The following is a 19,813-nucleotide window of genomic DNA, read 5'->3' on the forward strand; positions in this document are numbered from 1 at the left end:
TTTTCTGTATTTGTGAATGTTTTTATTTCTCCTTCATACTTGAAGAATAGCTTTGATGGGTATAGTATTCTTGGCTGAAAGTTCCTCTCTTTCAGGGCTTTAAATATTGGGGTCCACTCTCTTCTAGCTTGTAGAGCTTCTGCTGAGAAATCTGATGATAATCTAAAAGGCCTTCCTTTATATGTTGTATTCTTCTTTTCCCTGGCTGCCTTGAGAATTTTTTCTTTGTCGTTGGTTTGTGCCATCTTCATTATGATGTGCCTTGGAGTAGGTTTGTTGTGGTTAAGAAAACTTGGTGTTCTGTTTGCTTCTTGAATTTGAGGTTTTAGTTCTTTCCACAAGCTTGGGAAGTTCTTGTCTATTATTTGTTTGAGTATATTCTCCATTCCATTTTCTCTCTCTTCTCCCTCTGATGTACCTATTATTCTTATGTTATTCTTTTTGATGGAGTCAGACAATTCCTGTAGGGCTTTCTTTTTTTTTTATTTTTGAGTCTCTTTCTTCTCTCTGTTGTGCCTCAAGTTGCTTGTCTTCTATTTCACTAATCCTACCTTCTATCTGGCCTGTTCTATTAGCTAAGCTTGTTACCTCATTTTTCAGCTTGTGAATTGAGTTTTTCATTTCTGTTTGATTTATTTTTATAGTTTCAATTTCCTTGGTAATATATTCTTTGTGTTCATTGAGTTGTTTTCTGAGCTCCCTAAATTGCCTTTCTGTGTTTTCTTGTATATCTCTGAGTATTTTTAGGATTTCTATTTTAAATTCTCTGTCATTTAGCTCCAAGGTTTCCAATATATTAAATTTTTTCTCCATAGATTTTTCCACATCTATCTGTGTTACTTCTCTATCTTTTGTATCCATGATATTTGATTTTCTTTTTCTTAATGGCATCTGAGGGTGGTCTTGTTGATAGCACTAATGAGAATTAATAAAGAATAAAGAGTAAAAAAAATGGAAAAAATATTTTTGGAAAAAAACCCCCACAAAAAACCCAATAATAATTTATTATTTCCTCCCCTTTTCTTTCTTCTCTTCCCCTCCTGTTCCCTCCTCCTTAGGAAAATAATGTGATGACCTGTGAATTATATTATGCTAAATGGAACAAGAACTGCCTATAACGGAGGGCCTGAGTTGGGGGGAAGTGTTCAAGGGGCAAAAAAGGAAGTAGGGACCTACAAAATGGAAAAATGGAAAAAATCTTGGTCAAGTATAAAATGATTTGCTTGTAAGTGATGGTTGACTAAGAGATATAGTGAGAGGGATAAAAAGGAAACAGAAAAAAGGAGAAAAAAACTATTGTATTAAGTGGAGCCAAGACTAAATAGAATGGAGATCCTGGGTTGGGAAGAATGCTAATGGGTTAAAAAGTGAAGTTAAAAGCACCCAAAATGCCTCAAAAAAAACTTGAGTCCCAAATTAAATATTTGTTTGTGATTGAGGATTGAATGGGAGGAAAAGTAAAAGGAGAAAAGAAGAAACTAATAGAAAGGGAGAAATAAGAAAAAGGGGAAAAAGAAAGGAAGAAAAAAAGGAAAAAAAAAACAAAGAGAGAGAGAGAGAGTTAAGGGTTTTGGAGTATAACCCTCATGGAGAGTAAGGAAGAAGAAAAGAAATAAAATGTAACTCTTATGGGTTCAATAAAAGGAAAGAGTAAGACAGGCAGAGAATAAAAGGACCAAGGTGGAGGAAATAGAAATAATAATAATAAAGGCAAGAAGATAAAAGAAACAAAAAAAAAAATAGTGGAACAAGTTATAAAGTCTGTGGATTTTTCTTGATTTTGAGAAGTTAACTTTTTCCTTTTTCTTTCCTCTCCTTCTTCCTGGTTGGTGACTCTGTACCCCAGGCTCTGCCCCTGTGTCATGCTTAGGTAGGGATTTGCAGTTAATGAGATTCTACGGCAATGTCATATAGTTGGCTTCAGTCTCGTTGGTAGTCAAGGTTTGTTAGCGTTTGCAGGCTCCGACAATGAGAGAGTCTGTTTTCCCGGAGCCTCTCTCCTAGTCTCCCCTTCCTGAATTAGCAGCCTGGTGATCCAGCTATGAGGCTGCCGCTGCCTGTGCCTGGGGAGTAAGAGGCTCAAATAGCTGGCAAATCCCCACTTTAACCCCACTCAATGCAGGGCTCTGGGTAAGGCTCTGGCAGTCAGAACCGCCAGCGTAATCAGGCGGGGCTGGGAGCCAATTGCTCTCAGGGTGACTTTCAATGAGCCTTCAGGCCTGTTCAGCCCACCTAGCACTCTGTGGGACCACTCTCCCCAGGCTTTCTGCCCTTTGTAGCCTGTTTTGGCTGGGAAGAAGATGCACTAGTCACTGCCTGCAGTACAGGTCTTAACATCTGCCAAGTCCCTCTTGTTAGTGTATATCCCTGAGTATGAAAGCTCTGTCAATCAGAAGTTGCCCCCACCCCTTTAGCAAGAGGCACTAAAGAATATCATGCCTCTTGTCTTGGATCGCTGAACTGAGAGAGATCTTGTCAATTAGTCAGTTGGGAGGTGAGCAGACTGTGGGTTAAGCTAATTTCAGTGATTGGATCTGCAGATGTGCTCCAGGACGGACTGCAAGCTGCGTGAGCGCCCCTCCCCCGACGCTTGATTGTTATCTTGAATGGCTGGGTGAGGCGCCCTGCCCGCAGAGAGAAGCTTTGGCGTAGGGAAGTTCGCTTTGGCGCACTCCCCGTTTGCCGCTGGCAGTTGGGGTGCACTGGGCGTGGGCAAATGAGGTGCTCTGGGTGCACTGGGCACAGGTGAATGGGGTGCACTGGGCGCGGGCAAATGGGGTGCTCTAGGCACGCCTGCAGCTGGGGACGCCTGCAGCTGGGGACACTGGGGCTGTGCAGGCCGCTGGGGAAGCTTGCAGCCCGCCGGTGCGGGGCATGTGGTTTCTCACGGCAAGTGGGCAGCTGCTCGTGCCTGGGGACTGTTGCTCCCCGAGTGTGGGCGGGCAGTTGCTTGCGTGGGTTGACTCACCACAGGCACACTCCCTCCTCGGCTTGAACGAACATCCGTGCCGCAGTTAGCTTCCTCCACACCTTCAGCTCCCTCCCGACTCTCAGTTCCAAGTGAAAGCAGCCCTTTCACCTTCAGTGTGTATGGAACTCCCGGATGCTCCAAGGATAGATTTTTCTGTCTCTAGTTGATGAATTTGTTGAAATTTTGGGGAGATCTGTCGGACGCGCTGCTTACGGCGCCATTTCCGTGAGGTCACTCTATTTTAGATTTAAAACTGAATAACCCATTGGTCTTGCAAGCCAGAAACTTCCACATTCTTCTCCCTCCCCTCCCTAAAGAAGGGATGGCATAGGAAAGCCTGACAGGAAAGCCTGAGCTTTCCTCCCAGAATATCAATATCAATATTCAGCTTTTTGGTACCTTACAACAAAACAAGTCCAGATGAGACACTTTTTAAGTAGTTAGATAAATTAATCCTCCTAAACAATTTGTTTAGAGACTAAGACTAAATATAGTTACAAGCTACTCCATCAGCAAGCATGCCCCTGAGCTCTGAAGTCACAGAATGCATGATGAACTGCCCTGGGAATGGATTCTTCCCTTGGTCCTGGAGGTCCTCCTTGACCTTAAAAGTCTAGCCCTCCTGAATTCCCTTAGGCCATGGTATCTTGTCTCTTGTGGGTACTTTCTGAAACCCAGACAATGGCTTTTAGTCTCTCAGGCTGTTGCTTTATGAGGCAGAAAACTGTTACTACCTAGCAAAAGGCTGGAAGGTGCTTCTGCGTGGACAAGGTAGGAGGAGCTAGTAGCATGGTTAGGGTTCACCAAAGACTGCCGCTCTGCATCCTCTACCCATTTCCAACCTGGCCATGACCCAGGACTGCCTGGGCTTTGCCATTCACTGCTTACCAAGAACACAAGAAATGGCAGTGGGTACCTTCTGATTTTTGATTGCAGGTGTGGAAAGCCATGCTGCAAGGATCAAAAGCAGAGAATTGCTAAACCATTTGAGAGCTGTATTCCTAAGGCATCTGCTAAATGGAGTCCAGCAACAGTAGCAGCAGTCCCTGGAAAAATCTAAAGAAGCGTTAGTCTGTACAATGTTAATGCCTATGTCCCATGAACACTTTTCTGAAGAAGGCTTGAGGCAGGTGGTTCCCCTCGAAGGGCACTGAGCCCTAGGGAGAGGAAGTGTCAGAAGCTGTGCTTTGTGTGTTGCTTATTTATCAAGGCTCAGGCCATTTCCTGCCTGAAGCGAGCTGTGTGGTCGGTGTGGGGCGCTAGGAAGCCTTGGATAAGCCTGTTTCAACCTTATTTCTTGCTCATCATTGAGTTATTGCTACCTTTATTCATTTCACCACATTTTTTTTATTGTGTTTTACTATGTTCTGGGCTCTGTGCTCAATCTAAAAGGGCCAAAAGATAGGAATAAGCCTGTCTTTGTCCTGAAAATGCTCACAGTCCGCCTTGTGGTTAAGATCAAGGCTGGCTGAGTACCCACAAGACTTCAGGAACTAGAAAAGCAGAGTTAACAAAGGTTTTTTTGGGGGGGTTTTGTTTAAAAAAAAATGACATGTTTTCTCCCAAAGCATAAAAGCTTTAATTGTAGAAATTATAAACGTTATTGTTTAATTTTTAGGACACCCAAATATTTTAAGGTTTGTAGGTTTCAACCTGGTCCTGTAAGGACTATGCAAACTATGTACACAAACAACTCTAATATAAAACAGAATGTGATCAGCACTGCAGGGAGTACCAAGGGGCCAATGTATTGAGAGACAGAAGGACCACTGAGTCTGTGTGGAGGAGCTGGTTTTGAAGTAGATTTTGATGGACAGGTAGGTAGGAGGGGTTGGAGCACATGATCTAAATCTATTTGAACTCTTTACGGCTGAGTTATGATATAGGTGTTGGCAAGGAGGGCAAGGACCCTTCCAGCAATGGGACTCTCTTTGGAGCCCAGAGGCATGCTGGGGGAATAGGAGCTTTCCCCTGTGCCTGGAGGAAAAGGGGCATGGCAGGTCAAGGACCTGAAGGCCCAGGCTGGTCCGGTTTGCTGCTGCAGGAAAGGTTTCTTAGACCTCTTTTACCCTCCTCAAGCCCAGGCACTGCTTCCAATAGGAATATCAGGAGAGAATGCTTTCCTTTCCAGAGAGCAATCTTCCCAGGGTCAAAGGTCAGCTTGTCCTGCTTGTACCTGACCTTGCTCAGGGGAAAGGGGAGGCACTGTCTGGCTTTCCTGTTTGGCATGTCTGGTGCTCAGCTTAACTGTCCGTGCTCTTAGGCATGCTTCTATTTACTTAGACCTGACCTTTAAAGGCTGGCATTTGAGCATGCAGAGCTGAGCTTCCTGTGCAAAGCACAATGAGTTCATGACTGTGGCCAGAGCTACAGACATTCCTTTTTGTCTGTGAGCTGCGTGACCAATGTGCTTGGCCTTATTAAGAATGAAGTAGGGACATGGGAACGTTTTCAAAGGCATCAACTGGTGCTCCTTGGACAAAAGAGAGCTACCATGTAAAAATAGCCCAAGGCTTCTTCCTGGTGCAGGGCAGACTAGTTTCAAAGTGTGACCTTGCTCTTGACACCTCTCAGACATCCCTTTCATGCATCCTGATGCGGATAAGGAGTACCCTTTTGGAGAACACCTGTGTCTCCCCGTTGAGCCCTTACACATTACTGAAACTTCCATGTGCATTTTATTCACAGGGTCAGGATTGCTTCTTTCTATCCAAATTTATACTGCTCACAAAAATTAGGGGATATTTCAAAATGAATATGAAGCAATAAAATATCCCCTAAGTTTTGTGAGCAGTGTATTTCCTCCTTGATCTCATTCTTTTTGCTCTATTTCCATCAGGGGTGAAAGCCAATGTTATCAACATAGGGAAGTTAATAGTAACTTGAGGGATACAGTTCTAGGAGCCATCCGACCTGCTGACAGAAGTTCTGTGTAGTCACAGAAAGGGAAGTATGTGCAAATATACCACAACAAACTCAACAGGGCCATTTGAAGATGAAGATGAATAGTGTTACTGGATAAGGAGAGTTCAAACATAAAACATTTGCAAATTTGAAACATACTTACACACCTCTTCCTCTCTGGGACTTGCAAACACAGGTTTGCCTAAGTCTAGCTGCTAGTTAGCACAGGAAGAGAGTATTAGATGTTATAAACTGTTAACTGTTTGTGAACCAACATAACTTGAGTCATAAGGGAGTGAGTGTTTTTATGTTTGCTATGTTTCTTATCTCTACCGCTATCCAGAAATACACATTTATTTAGATTAATATTTGAAATTATCTAACACTTGTATGTATATGCAAAAACTAGGAAAGAAAAGCTTGCATCGGTAGTAAAAAGCCCTCTGTGTCACCATGGGAGGCTTATTTGATGTCTTGCAATATGTGTTTCTTCACTTTTAGAATGAGGAGGTTGGATTAAGCATCCATACGTCTTTGATGATCCAAAATCTTTAACAGAAGAGAACATAGTACAAGACAGTAAATACTATCTTGGGATTCCGTATTGGCTCTGAATCTAATAGTTGTGTGATCTGAGCACCATCATTTCTTCACTCATCTGTAAAATTATGGGATTGGCCTCTACTTTATTGCCCCACTGAACCCTAATGTTTTGTAGTTTTTCTCAGATAGGGTACAAATCTTATCCTTCCCTTTTTTGTGTTCTATCCTCATGTTGGGGGAAAGGGAAAGGAGTTGGGAGAAGCCTGATATTTGTTATCATTAATTTTCTCTCAGTTTCTTGCTCTCTCTGTGTTTTATCCCCTTTCATTCTGTTTTCTCCCCTTAACCCCCTCTCCTGCCCCCAACTTTCTCTCATATTGTTTTTCTAGATTACTGGGAAAGTTTCCTCATAATTGACTTTGCAAACCAAGTTTTCCCCAGTGAGTCCTGAAACCTAGCTCTGGGTTGGGGTAGAAGGGGCAGACATTTTTAGGTCTTTACTTCGTTTTTAAGATGGTTACTCCAAACTTGCCAGTGATTAGTCTCTCTAGGCTGCTAACACTTTAGGCCCTGTATTGCTTAGGAATATGTTTCACTGAGAGTGATATAGAAAACCTAAAGTATCAGTGGCTTTAAAATATAGTTTATTTCCTTCTTAGGCAATAAATAGCTCATGTGGCAGCTCTGAGCCACAAAGTCCTGTCCTTGGGACCCCAAGCTCCTTTGGCCTCCCTGCCGCTCCACACCTTTTCCCCATCCCTAGGCTGTAGCATAGATTCAGGCTTGGTAATGAGGAGGGAGAAAAAGAAGAGGTTAAGAAACTGCCACACTGCACTTATGTTTACATCCCATTGGCAGGATTGTCCTGGGAACAACTAACCATTTCTACTACTGTCTCCATTTGGTTAATGAGTCTTGGCCATGTTCTCTCAATAGTTAGAACCTCCAATAGACAGCATCTTCTTATTTCTCTTCATTCTTTGATATCCTAAAAGACAAGACTCCCCAGACTCCTATTAGGTCATTGCTAGCTCTTGAGAACTTCAAACTATTCATGTATTCACTTATCTATAAATGTTTGATGACTACTTGCTCTGTTGTTGGCACTGTTTTAAGCAAGGGACCAGAAAAATAAACGAGATATGTCCCTTCCCTAAGGAGTCTACAATCTAGCAGACAGAAGCAAACACATAGACTAATTACCTTGAGTTGTTATAGAAGCACTAAGAGACACTTGAACTAGATTTACTGGCCTGTGGTGGTACAGGGGATAGAGCGTGGATCTGGAATGCTGAAGTTGCTGGTTCAGGGCCCTGGGCATACCAAATCGAGGCACATAAGACAAGCAATCATTGGACAACTAAAGTGAAGCAACTATGAGTTGATGCTTCTCACTCCCTAGCCATCTCTGTAAAATCAATAAATAAAATCTTTTAAAAAAATGGTTAATTGTAACTTCAAAAACAGATGGGAAATGGAAAGGAAATGCTTTCTAAAAGAAACCTCCATTAAACTGAGTGTTTAAAGTTGAATTGATTGGATGAAGGGGATAGGGCAAGGTTTCTGCCTTTTATCTTCTTTTTTTTACTTCTTCCTCCATCAGTAATGTTTTGCTTATAACCATTTGCAAGTAAACAGATCAACTTGGCTGCTGTCCTGTTAAAAATATAGTAGTATCCTTGGCTAAACTCAAGTTACTAACTTGAGTATTCATATACATGGTGATTCCTGTAAACTTGCCTCTTAGAAAAACTAGGCATATTAATGTCGATTGTTGAAGGCAATCAACTATAGAAATACATTAATTCTAGGTATAGGTTCAGAACATGGCACAGTATGAACTCTGGTGGATATTTGTAAAAGAGGTGAAGCAATTTTTTATTTTGTATTTTTTTTCTGAAGTTGGAAATGGGGAGTCAGTCAGACAGACTCCCACATGCGCCCGACCGGGATCCACCTGGCATGCCCACCAGGGGGCGATGCTCTGCCCATCTGGGACATTGCTCAGTTGCAACCAGGGCCATTCTAGCACCTGAGGCGGAGGCCAGGGACCCGTCCTCAGCACCCGGGCCAACTTTTGCTCCAATGGAGCCTTGGCTGTGGGACGGGAAGAGAGAGAGAGAGAGAGAGAGGAAGGAGAGGAGGAAGGGTGGAGAAGCAGATGAGTGCTTCTCCTGTGTGTCCTGGTTGGGAATCGAACCTGGGACTTCCACATGCCGGGCCGATGCTCTACCGCTGAACCAACCAGTCAGGGCCTGATTATTCTTTACTTATTTCATGTCACACCTCTATTGTTTCTCTACTCAAATTATATTTTTCTTTGTAAATCTCCCACTTTTGGTTCTCTTGAAATGGCATGACCAGGGCAGACTAGAGCAGAATCATTACTTTTTAAAGTCTAGATGTTGTGAATCTGCTTAGGGAGTCTAGGATTATACCAGTTGTTGAGGTGAGAGAGAGCGTGGAAGGTAAAAGGATGTTGACTATTGACAATATCAAATTTCTTGTCACTAAAATGTTCATATCTTTTCTTCATGTCCTTCTGCTAAGCCATATTTCACCTAAACTATATGCAGTTGAGATATTTTAGTGGCTCATTTGCCTCATTGTTCTATTGATTTATTGGAAAATATCCTGAATATGAAGTAAAGTCAAAGGCTTTCTTGTGTTAATATGTGGCAAGGGACTGAAAAGTGCTAGTAATTCCTTCTCTCTATGATTTTAGCTTAGACTTGGTTCCTTCAATTTCCCACTTACATGCTACCGTAATATCTTTCTAAGCTGGTGTTCTCCCCATCTGATTGCCAACTACTTCTGTGCCAAACCTTGTGTCACCAGCACCCACTTATATAGGAGCTGCATGGTACTGTGTGACGGTCTGCTGAGCAGCACAATGGAAGGACTGGCATGAGAATGGAGTCTGTGGATCCCGGCAGTGGTTCTCAATGACTAACAACGTCCCCAGAGAAAGTCAGATGATAAGTGCCTCCCAAGCAAGAACCCACCCTATCTTTGAGTAGCCTTGCAAAACAAAAATATGACCCTAAATCTGATCAAGCCTCTGAATAGAAGTACCAATTTATAGGAAATGGGACACAAAAATGTGTTACATGGCTCTGCAGGGATGCAGCTCAGCAAAATCTAGACTGTGGGAAAATTCTACAGGACAACCAGTTTCTTCAATTTAAGTAAAAAAGCAAGAAAATATAAATGAAAGGGAGAATCTATAAGTAAAAGTAGAGTTAGGAGATGTATCAATTCATCACAAAGTTTCGGTCTTATTTTGACCACAATACAAACAAACAAACAAACAAACAGAAAAAAGTTTAAGAGAATCAGAGAATGTGAGCATTAACTACTTAGAGATACTAAAGGATCACTGATATTTTAGGTGTGATAATAAAAATCAAATGAACTCTGTTTCATCAACCTATATTTGTCAATATGATATTATATTGATTACTATAGCTTTATTTTATTTACCAATGAGCATAAAGAATTTAAGTCTTTAAATTCTTAAATAGGATGCAAAACACATAAACTGTAAAAGAAATAAAAGCTAACTTGGAGTTTGTAAAAATAAAAAAAACTTCTATTCTTTATACAGCACTGTTAAGATAATGAAAAAATAAGTCACAGACTGGGAGAAAATATTTGCAAAGCACTTATTTAAAAAATAAGGCTACTAGTCAGGTAAAAAATGGAGAAAATGTTTGAACAGACACTTGAATAAAGGTAATGAGTAAGAACACGAAAAGATACCCAACATTATTAGTCACTAGGGAAATAAAAGTTAAAGCCACAATGAGATATCACAACATACCCACTAGAATGACTAAAATTAAGGAAGAAGACAATACCAAGTGCTGTTGAGGAGGTGGAGGAACTACAGTGCTTATGAATTGGTGAGAATAGCACGTGGTAGGGCCATTTTGGAAAACAGTTTTGTAGTTACTTGTACAGTTACATAAAACTGTCCATATGACCCCTAAACCCTACTCCCAAGGGAAATAAAATTGATGTCCATCCAAGCCTAAATGAAAATGTTTATAGCAGATTCATTCATAATAGCTTTAAGCTTGGAACAATCTAAATGTCTATAATGAATGAAAGATTGAACAAATTGTGGTACCTCCATACAGTGGCATACTACTCAATAATACAGAGGAGTAAAGTATGCATGGATAAACCTCAAGAGCATTTTGTTAAGTGAAAGCAGCCAGACACAAAAGACCAATTACTATATGAGTCCATTTATATGACATCCTGGAAATGACAAAACTATAGAAACAGAATTAGATAATTGGAGCCAAGAGTTGGGATGGGGGTGGGGACTGACTGTGAAGGCAAGGGAACTCTTTGGGGTGATAAAATTTTTCTATATCTTAATTGTGATGGTGTTTGAACAGTTGTGTGTGTTAAAATTTGTTAAGCTGTACACTTTAAAAATGAAAATGTTAGTGCTTACAGCTCTTTTTGAATTTGTCTAGTAGGTCTTCCGGTGTTTGCCGGAAGGCCCCTAAAAAAAAAAAGAGAGAAAATGTTATTGTATATAAGTTATAATTTGATAAATCCAACAAAAATAATTAATAAATTGGAATAGAGCACAAAAGTTAGGTATTCTCCCAGAACTTTACTGGGACAGTCAATTTAGAATGCTAATTATTCTTCATATGGATAAAAATGATTTATACCTGCCTATGGTATTTCTTTTCTTTGGGGAAGAGGGCTTTAAATGCATTTTATTTTTAGACAACCTACCTGACATGGTTTTTCTTAGAAACCAGTGCCTGTACTCTAAATAAATCACAGTCAAAATAAATGAAGACCTCAAGATAACACCAGTCCCACTTGTCCTAGTCATGGTGTGTGCATGAAAGGCAGCAAAATGACAGTTGCAGCGACAGGTGATAGATCCAAATTGCCAAATTTGTTAACATTTTTCCATTTCTAAATCATCCTTAAAGAAAATAATGTACAGGATCACACCATCCTCACGTTCATCCAGCAGAGCAACCATGAGTCTGGATTCATGTTTTCACCAATAAAGAACTGGTAGTTTTTGAAATGAGCAAGGATGTGCTTGATTTGTTCTGAACCCCTGGCATATAAGACAACTCTTTCTGGCCTCTGTTCCTCAAGTTTTTCTTTGCTTGAGATCATGTAATCTTTGATGTACTTCTCATAGGCTTCTTTTGTGAGTCTTTTTTCCTAAAGATAATGGTTCATGACAGTATCAACACCAGTGATCACTGTGTCTTCCAGACCTTCGCTCTCAGGTCCTTCAGTGGAGGATTTCTACCAATAAGCCAGTCATCAATGTTTCTTCTGTCCTACTGATCATTTTCCCCTCAACCTCTAGGCACAGCCCATCTGGGATCTCCTGGATCATTTTTTTTTTTTTTACAGAGATAGAGAGAGTCAGAGAGAGGGACAGACAGACAGGAAGGGAGAGAGATCAGAAGCATCAATTCTTCGTTGAGGCACCTTAGTTGTTCATTGATTGTTTTCTCATATGTGCCTTGACTGGGGGACTACAGCAGAGAGAGTGACCCCTTGCTCAAGCCAGCGACCTTGGACTCAAGCTAGCAACCATGGAGTCACATCTATGATCCCATGCTCAAGCCAGCAACCCCGTCCTCAAGCTGGTGAGCCAGCACTCAAGCCAGTGACCTCGGGGTTTTGAACCTGGGTCCTCCGCATCCCAGTCCAAAGCTCTGTTCACTGCACCACCGCCTAGTCAGGCTCTCCCTGATCTTGTAGATATCAGAGAACATCTCATCATACATAGGTCCTGGTGGATGACCATGATGGTGGCTCGAGGCAGATGACAGTGGCACTGGCTTAGCAGGAGCCCGGAGCTCGGATTGAGCATGGTGCTGGGGTGTGGGGTGGGGAGAGCAGGTAAAAAAGCCTGCCTGTAATATTTCATCAAAACCACTGCTGTAATTTTATATGGTGAAAAAAGGGAAGCGGGAAGAAAAAATGAGAAACACTCTCAAGCAGAATATTTGGGATTAAAAATTTAAAAGTTGGAGATGACGTCAGAGTAATGGCAGGGTAGGAAGCGATACCGATAAATCTCCCCCAAAACTCAACAAGATCTTCAACCAGAAACAGAAAAACCTATACTTGGAGCCTCCAGATGCTTCGCAATACACCCGAAGGTATGGTTGAGTGAAAAATTGGCTAAATATATAACCAAACCCCGAAGGAATTAGGGAGTAAGAAATGCTCCGCCTTCCTCACTAACCTAAACAGGGCGGCTTTCTCTGGTAACTGTGAATATAGAAACTGAGGCGGGCAAAGGGGGTGAATAGATCCAGGCCACGGCACAAACGGCCAAACCAGGCTGTGGCACGGAGATCCAAGCCGAGGAAAAACTGATCCTGTGGCAACCCAGGCAATACAAGCTAACACTCGCGCCAAACCCAAACAAAGAAAGACAAGCGGGGCAAACATTTTACCCGATCTCCTGGTTGGTGCGCAGTTAGTGGGCGAGAGATTTCTTCCTAAGCCCCGGGAGTGGGTGCCCGTGTTACCCCACAGAGAGGCAGAGTCAGAGGCCTTTCTGTGGGCTGAAAGCAGAATCTCTGGGCAGCCCCAGCGCCCTGGGAAAGCCGCGCACGGGAGGGAGCGAGAACTAATTCCAACAGTGGAAATTTTCCGTGCTGGTGGGGGTTTCACTCAGAGGGAAACGCGGCCGGCCTCATATCCTGGTCTGCGCGCGCAGATAGTGAGTGAGATATTCCTCTGAGTGCCTCGGCAGTGTGCGCCCGTGTTATCGCACAGAGGGGCAGAGTCAGGGGCCTTTGTGTGGGCCAAAGCGGAATCTCGGGCCGCCCCAGCGCCTTGCAAAAGCCGCGCACGGGGACGGAGCGAGAGCCAATTCCAATGCTAAAACTTTTCCATGCAGTTGGGGGTTTCACTCAGAGCGTGAGACTGCTGGCCGGATATCCTGGTCTACACACGCAGATAGTGAGTGAGAGTTTCCTCCAAGCGCCCCGGAAGTGGGCGCCCGCCTGTGTTACCGGACAGAGTGGCAGAGCCAGAGGTCTTTGAGTGGCCGGAAAGCCCGCCTGATTATGCTAGCAGCTCTGACTGACTGAGCCTTACTCAGAGCCCTGTGCTGAGTGGAAATAGAGTGGGGAGTTGCCAGCTCTTTGAGCCTCTTACTATCCAGGCAGAGGCAGCAGCAACCCCATAGCTGGATTATCAGGCTACTAATTGAGGAAGGAAAGACTAGGAGAAAGGCTCCAGGAACACGGACTCTCTCACTGTCGGAGCCTATAAATGCTAATGAGCCTCGACTGCCAACGAGACTAAAGCACAATACATGACATTGCCATAAAGACTTATCAACTGTAAACCTCTACCTGAGTGTGCCAAAGGGGCAGAACCCGGGGTACAGAGTCACCGACCAGGAAGAGGGAGAGAAAAGAAAAAGCAAGAAGATAACCTCTCAAAATCAAGAATAATCTGCAGACTTTAAAACCTATCCCATTTTATTATATTTGTTCGTTTGTTTCTCTTATCTTCATTCTTGATACTTTTTTTCCTCCTCCAATTTGGCCGATTAACTCTCTGCCGGTCTTACTCTCTCCTCTCCTTGAACTACACTACCCATAAGTGTTACATCTCCCATTATCTTTTCTCTCCTCTTCCTTTCTCTCCATGAGAGTTGCACTCCAAAACCCTTAACTCTCTCTCTCTCTCCTTTCTTTTTTCTTCTTTGAGTGGTTCCCTCTTTCTTTCTCTCTCTCTCTTTCTTTTCTCCCTCTATATTAGTTTCTTCCTTTCTCCTTTACATTTCCTCTCATTCAAACCTCAATAACAAACAAATTATCTTATCTGGGACTCAAACTTATGTTTGTGGCATTTTGGGGGGTTTTTACTTCACCTCTTTAACTCACTAGCAGTGCTCCCATCCCTGGCTCTCCATTTTATCTAGTTCTTGTTCCACTAAATACAATAGTAATTTTTTAATTTGTCCCCCTATTTATCTGTTTCCCTCTTATTCCTCTCATCATAACTCTTAGACAACTAACACCTAAAAGCAAATCATTTTATTCTTGACCCAAATTTTTTCCTTATTTGCTTTTTGTGGGTTCATACCCCCCTTTTTTTCTTTTTTTCTTCTTTTTTTTGCCCCTTTATTACTTTTCCTCAATTCAGGCCCTCCATCACAGGCATTGTTTGTTATAATTCACAGTTCACCACAAGATTTTCTCAAGAAAGAGGGGAGAGGAGAGGAGAGGAAAAAAGGAGGGGGGGGAATAATTTCCTTTTTTTAAAATTTTTATTTTATTTTATTTCTCTTTATTTCATTATTAATTTTTTTTTAAAAAAAACAACTCTTTTTGATTTTTAATTTTTTTTATTTTTTTAAACTTTTTATTCTTTATTAAATCTCATTAATATTATCAACAAAACCACCCTCAGTTGCCATTAAGGAAGAGAAAATGGAATATCATGGATAAAAAGAAAGAGAGGTAACACAGCTAGATGAGGAAAAATCTATGGAGAAAAAATTTAATATATTGGAAACCTTGGAGCTAAATGACAGAGAATTCAAGATAGAAATCCTAAAAATCCTCCAAGATATACAAGAAAACACAGAAAGGCAATTTAGGGAGCTCAGAAAACAACTCAATGAACACAAAGAATATATGTCCAAGGAAATTGAAACTATAAAAATAAATCAAACAGAGATGAAAAACTCAATTCACGAGTTCAAAAACGAAGTAACAAGCTTAGCTAATAGAACAGGTCAGATAGAAGAGAGGATTAGTGAAATAGAAGACAAGCAACCTGAGGCACAACAGAGAAGAAGAAAGAGACTAAAAAATTAAAAAAAATGAGATAGCCCTATGAGAATTATCTGACTCCATCAAAAAGAATAACATAAGAATAATAGGTATATCAGAGGGAGAAGAGAGAGAAAATGGAATGGAGAACATACTCAAACAAATAATAGATGAGAACTTCCCAAGCCTGTGGAAAGAACTAAAGCCTCAAGTTCAAGAAGCAAACAGAACTCCGAGTTTTCTTAACCCCAACAAACCTATTCCAAGGCATATCATAATGAAATTGGCACAAACCAACAGCAAAGAAAAAATTCTCAAGGCAGCCAGGGAAAAGAAGAATACAACATATAAAGGAAGGCCCATTAGATTATCATCAGATTTATCAGCAGAAACTCTGCAAGCTAGAAGAGAGTGGACCCCAATATTTAAAGTCCTGAAAGAGAGGAACTTTCAGCCAAGAATACTATACCCATCAAAGCTATCCTTCAAATATGAAGGAGAAATAAAAACATTCACAGATACAGAAAAGATGAGGGAATTTATCATCAAAAAACCCCCACTCCAGGAATTACTAAAGGGGGTTCTCCAATCAGATACAAAGAACAAAAAAAAAAAAACAGAGCCACAAGTAAAAGCTCCAAGAAGAACACAATAAAACCAAATTTAAACTGTGAGAACAACAAAAAGAAAGAGGGGGAGAGATGGAGGTTAACAGTAGCAAAGGACGATGGAGTGCAAAAGTACTCACAAAATAGTTCGCTACAATGAACAGGGTAGGGACCCTTTTCATTACTCAAAGGTAACCACCATTGAAAAAACCACCACAGAAGCACATGAGATAAAAAAGATAGCAACAGAGGAAAGATGTATGGAATACAACCAAATAAAAACAAAAGATAGAAAAACGAAAGAGAAGGATCAAACAAGACACAAAACTAACAGAAAGCAAGATATAAAATGGCAATAGGGAACTCACAAGTGTCAATAATTACACTAAATGTAAACGGATTAAACTCACCAATAATAAGGCACAGAGTAGCAGAATGGATTAAAAAAGAAAATCCAACTGTATGCTGCCTACAGGAAACTCATCTAAGTAACAAGGATAAAAACAAATTCAAAGTGAAAGGCTGGAAAACAATACTCCAAGCAAATAACATCCAAAAAAAAGCAGGTGTAGCAATACTCATATCAGATAATGCTGACTACAAGACAGGAAAAGTACTCAGAGACAAAAATGGCCATTTCATAATGGCTAAGGGGACACTGAATCAAGAAGACATAACAATTCTTAATATATATGCACCAAACCAAGGAGCACCAAAATATATAAGACAGCTACTTATTGACCTTAAATCAAAAACTGACAAAAATACAATCATACTTGGAGACCTCAATACACTGCTGACGGCTCTAGATCGGTCATCCAAACAGAGAATCAACAAAGACATAGTAGCCTTAAACAAAACACTAGAGCACCTGGATATGATAGACATCTACAGGACATTTCATCCCAAAGTGACTGAGTATACATTTTTCTGCAGTATACATGGATCATTCTCAAGAATTGACCATATGTTGGGCCACAAAAACAACATCAGCAAATTCAGAAAAATTGAAGTTGAACCAAGCATATTTTCTGATCATAAAGCCTTGAAACTAGAATTCAACTGCAAAAAAGGGGAAAAAAATCCCACAAAAATGTGGAAACTAAACAACATACTTGGTCCTGGCTGGTTGGCTCAGCGGTAGAGCGTAGGCCTAGCGTGCGGAGGACCCGGGTTTGATTTCCGGCCAGGGCACACAGGAGAAGCACCCATTTGCTTCTCCACCCCTCTGCCGCGCTTTCCTCTCTGTCTCTCTCTTCCCCTCCCACAGCCAAGGCTCCATTGGAGCAAAGATGGCCCAGGCGCTGGGGATGGCTCTGTGGCCTCTGCCTCAGGTGCTAGAGTGGCTCTGGTCGCAACATGGCGACGCCCAGGATGGGCAGAGCATCGCCCCTGGTGGGCGTGCCGGGTGGATCCCGGTCGGGCGCATGCGGGAGTCTGTCTGACTGTCTCTCCCTGTTTCCAGCTTCAGAAAAATGAAAACAAAAACAAACAAACAAAAAAACCCAAAAACAACAACAACAACATACATTTAGAAAATGAATGGGTCAAAGAAGAAATAAGTGCAGAGATCAAAAGATATATACAGACTAATGAAAATGACAATACGACATATCAGAATCTATGGGATGCAGCAAAAGCAGTGATAAGAGGGAAGTTCATATCACTTCAGGCATATATGAACAAACAAGAGAGAGCCCAAGTGAACCACTTAACTTCACACCTTAAGGAACTAGAAAAAGAAGAACAAAGAAAACTCAAAACCAGCCGAAGAAAGGAGATAATAAAAATCAGAGCAGATATAAATGAATTAGAGAACAGAAAAACTATAGAAAAAATTAATAGAACAAGGAGCTGGTTCTTTGAAAAGATCAACAAAATTGACAAACCCTTGGCAAGACTTACAAGGAAAAAAGAGAAAGAACTCATATAAACAAAATCCAAAAATGAAAGAGGAGAAATCACCACGGACACCGTAGATATACAAAGAATTATTGTAGAATACTATGAAAAACTTTATGCTACTAAATTCAACAACCTAGAAGAAATGGATAAATTCCTAGAACAATACAACCTTCCTAGACTGAGTCAAGAAGAAGCAGAAAGCCTAAACAGACCTATCAGTAGAGAAGAAATAGAAAAAACCATTAAAAACCTCCCCAAAAATAGAAATCCAGGCCCTGATGGCTATACCAGCAAATTTTATCAAACATTCAAAGAAGACTTGATTCCTATTCTACTCAAAGTCTTCCAAAAAATTGAAGAAGAAGCAATACTTCCAAACACATTTTATGAGGCCAACATAACCCTCATACCAAAACCAGGCAAGGATGGCACAAAAAAAGAAAACTACAGACCAATATCTCTAATGAATACAGATGCTAAAATACTAAACAAAATACTAGCAAATCGAATACAACAACATATTAAAAAAATAATACATCATGATCAAGTGGGATTCATCCCAGAATCTCAAGGATGGTTCAACATATGTAAAACGGTTAACGTAATACACCATATCAACAAAACAAAGAACAAAAACCACATGATCTTATCAATAGACGCAGAAAAGGCTTTTGATAAAATACAACACAATTTTATGTTTAAGACTCTCAACAAAATGGGTATAGAAGGAAAATATCTCAACATGATAAAGGCCATATATGATAAACCATCAGCTAACATCATATTAAATGGCACAAAACTGAAGGCTTTCCCCCTTAAATCAGGAACAAGACAGGGTTGTCCACTCTCTCCACTCTTATTTAATGTGGTACTAGAGGTTCTAGCCAGAGCAATCAGACAAGACAAAGAAATAAAAGGCATCCATATCGGAAAAGAAGAAGTAAAGGTATCTCTTTTTGCAGATGATATGATCCTATACATCGAAAACCCCAAAGAATCCACAAAAAGACTACTAGAAACAATAAGCCAATACAGTAAGGTCGCAGGATACAAAATTAACATACAGAAGTCAATAGCCTTTCTATATGCCAACAATGAAACAATTGAGAACCAACTCAAAAGAATTATCCCCTTCACAATTGCAACAAAAAAAATAAAATACTTAGGAATAAACATAACAAAGAATGTAAAGGACTTATATAATGAAAACTATAAACCATTGTTAAGGGAAATCGAAAAAGATATAATGAGATGGAAGAATATACCTTGTTCTTGGCTAGGAAGAATAAATATAATCAAGATGGCTATATTACCCAAAGCAATATACAAATTTAATGCAATTCCCATCAAACTTCCAATGACGTTTTTTTAAAGAAATAGAGCAAAAAATCATCAGATTTATATGGAACTATAAAAAACCCTGAATAGCCAAAGCAATCCTAAAGAAAAAGAATGAAGCTGGGGGCATTACAATACCTGACTTCAAACTATATTATAGGGCCACGACAATCAAAACAGCATGGTATTGGCAGAAAAATAGACACTCAGACCAATGGAACAGAATAGAAAGTCCAGAAATAAAACCACATATATATAGTCAAATAATTTTTGATAAAGGGGCCAACAACACACAATGGAGAAAAGAAAGCCTCTTCAATAAATGGTGCTGGGAAAACTGGAAAGCCACATGCAAAAGAATGAAACTGGACTACAGTCTCTCCCCCTGTACAAAAATTAACTCAAAATGGATCAAAGATCTAAACATAAGACCTGAAACAATTAAGTACATAGAAGAAGACACAGGTACTAAACTCATGGACCTGGGTTTTAAAGAGCATTATATGAATTTGACTCCATAGGCAAGAGAAGTGAAGGCAAAAATTAATGAATGAGACTACATCAGACTAAGAAGTTTTTGCTCAGCAAGAGAAACTGATAACAAAATAAACAGAAAGCCAACTAAATGGGAAATGATATTTTCAAACAACAGCTAAGATAAGGGCCTAATATCCAAAATATACAAAGAACTCATAAAACTCAACAACAAACAAACAACCAGTCCAATAAAAAAATGG

The 19,813-nt window shown here is 40.6% G+C and overlaps 1 non-coding gene and 1 pseudogene across 1 annotated transcript; one reads left to right on the forward strand and one right to left on the reverse strand.

Annotated features, from left to right (window-relative positions):
• Positions 1 to 10,876: 10,876 nt before the first annotated feature.
• On the forward strand, positions 10,877 to 10,939 carry LOC136390349 (U7 small nuclear RNA). Its single transcript, XR_010748752.1, has one exon. It is a non-coding gene; the product is annotated as a U7 small nuclear RNA (small nuclear RNA).
• A 412-nt stretch (positions 10,940 to 11,351) lies between these two features.
• Positions 11,352 to 12,227, reverse strand: LOC136389355 (translationally-controlled tumor protein-like; annotated as a pseudogene).
• Between the last annotated feature and the right edge of the window lie 7,586 nt (positions 12,228 to 19,813).

This window comes from Saccopteryx leptura, chromosome 1 (assembly GCF_036850995.1).
Source record: "Saccopteryx leptura isolate mSacLep1 chromosome 1, mSacLep1_pri_phased_curated, whole genome shotgun sequence".
In the NCBI taxonomy this organism is placed as follows: domain Eukaryota; kingdom Metazoa; phylum Chordata; class Mammalia; order Chiroptera; family Emballonuridae; genus Saccopteryx; species Saccopteryx leptura.